A 2,165-nucleotide genomic window follows, 5' to 3' on the forward strand; every position below is an offset into this window, starting at 1 on the left:
ATTCATCGCTTATATATTTCGATAGTATATTGTTTGCAGAATATTTTGGTACCAAGAGAGCAGACACCAGCGTACAAATTCTTTTATTTAATATACATAATATAAGAATGCGCCGCATAGAGTCCGCGGCGACATAGGCCCATATTCTAAATCTTCTTTTTATTGATAAAAGAAGATCCAGAATATGGGCCATTGTGTCGACATTTAATATTTTAAGACGAGCCAAAAATCCATCGAAATATACGAGCGATGAATTTTTGGCTAGCCTTTAAATATTAAATATCGACACTGGGTCGCCGTGGGCCCTATGCGGTGCATTCTTATATTATGTATATTAAATAAAAAAATTTGTACGCTGGTGTCTGCTTGGTACCAAAATATTCTGCAAACAATGTACTATCAAAATATATAAACGATGAATTTTTGGCTCGCCTTGTAATATTAAAAATCGATACTTTGTTGCCGCGGACCCTATACTGTTTAAACAAAGTTTAAACAAACTTTATATACAAATATTCTTATTTATATAAAATCGGGGAATGGTGCGCGCGTAGCGCGTATTTATGTTCTAGTTAACATAAATAATTAATTAATTGACTCATGTACATTTTAAAGAACATTCTGATAAGTTTTGAAATAAATATAACAATGTGAAATAAAATTTTTTAAAAAAATATATCAAACTTTTAAGATATTGAATGTTTGTGTGTAAAATTTTGAAATAATTATAAAATAATGCATGTTTAATACTGAGAAAAGGTCAGATAAAACAATTTAAGACTTAAAAACTATATTGTATAAATGACACGTATCGTGTAATAACAATAACAATAGAACACTTTAAAGTATAATTCAATTTTTTTTTTATTTTTTACGTGTTTGATTTCTGCTTCACTGTGCAATGCTTGGTCCCGTGACTGGTTTCGACACAGTCGAAAATTGAATTTGTAACCTGTGTATGTTTCCATAAAGACAAAGGTCTCCCGCAAATGGTTCGACAAATAATAATTTAAGCAATATGTTGCTCTTCATCTATAATTGTATAGTAGAATTACAGAATCTCTAACATGTGTTTAGTGGAATCTATTGAGCATTGTCTTCAATATATGTCTTTTAAATATTTATTATCTTATTCTTCAGTAAATTGTTTTTTATTTTAATTTGTTAGATTGTTATTTTCATATTCTTCTTTCAAAATTTTATTCTGCGTCTGTTTCTGATATTAGTAATTATAATTATATTTGTACTAAAGGGATTTTTTTCCTCATTTATATACATAAATATAAAAGAAAATGTTATTTTTTAATTAATGTAAAATGGCTAATAAGAAAAGCTTCGTCCTGTTACCATTTTTTCGAAAAATCGGCGTTTTCGCGAATTACTTTCACGGAAATTCAAAAGATATACTCGGGTAGTATTATGAGTCGTTTAGGAGCGTCGGCGTTTTAACAAAGACTTTATTGTGCGAGAGAGAGACTCGCAGAGAACATGCTCTATCATCATCAATTTCCTCCAAGATTTCGCAAGGAGAAGAGAGAAGGGATGCGGCGCGTGTAAAATATGACCGAAATTCGCGACACGTATATATAAAAGTAATTGAGTGCAACGGCTGACGCATCAGAAACGCGAGGGAAAGAGAGGAGGAAGACCTCTCGACAGAGGGACACACGGCACGAATAGAACAAGAGTATGCCGACGAGTTTATCGACGAGCGACGTTACGTGTCGCCGATGACATTTGACTTTCCGGCCGTTTTGCACGTACAAAACGTTTCTCCCCCTCACCCCCTTCCCCTCTACCCCTCGAAATATATGCATTAAACACGCGCGTGCGTTCTCTCTTCGACCGAGTGTCCGTTAAACGAGAGAAAAAAATAAAAAAAAAATAAATAAAAAAAGAAAACCGCGAAATTTTCCAGTTGTGTTCGCAGTTTGCGCTCCGAGTCCGAGTTTACAGCTGTTTCGAGCCGAGCGATAAAACGAACTTTACCTGGTCCGCGTTATGTAAACCGCCGACCGCGGGACGGCCGCCGGTTATTATTGCCAAACCTAAATCCATCACTAAATGAGTAACGATACCTGCGCCGGCGGACTCAATTAACTACGATAGTATATATAGAAACGTCGCCGACTTCGTCGTCGGCGGCGGCGGCGACAAAGTTTCTC

Source organism: Prenolepis imparis, unplaced genomic scaffold (genome assembly GCF_030444845.1).
Source record: "Prenolepis imparis isolate NDT839.2.m4 unplaced genomic scaffold, iyPreImpa1.0 SCAF_7, whole genome shotgun sequence".
Classification (NCBI taxonomy): domain Eukaryota; kingdom Metazoa; phylum Arthropoda; class Insecta; order Hymenoptera; family Formicidae; genus Prenolepis; species Prenolepis imparis.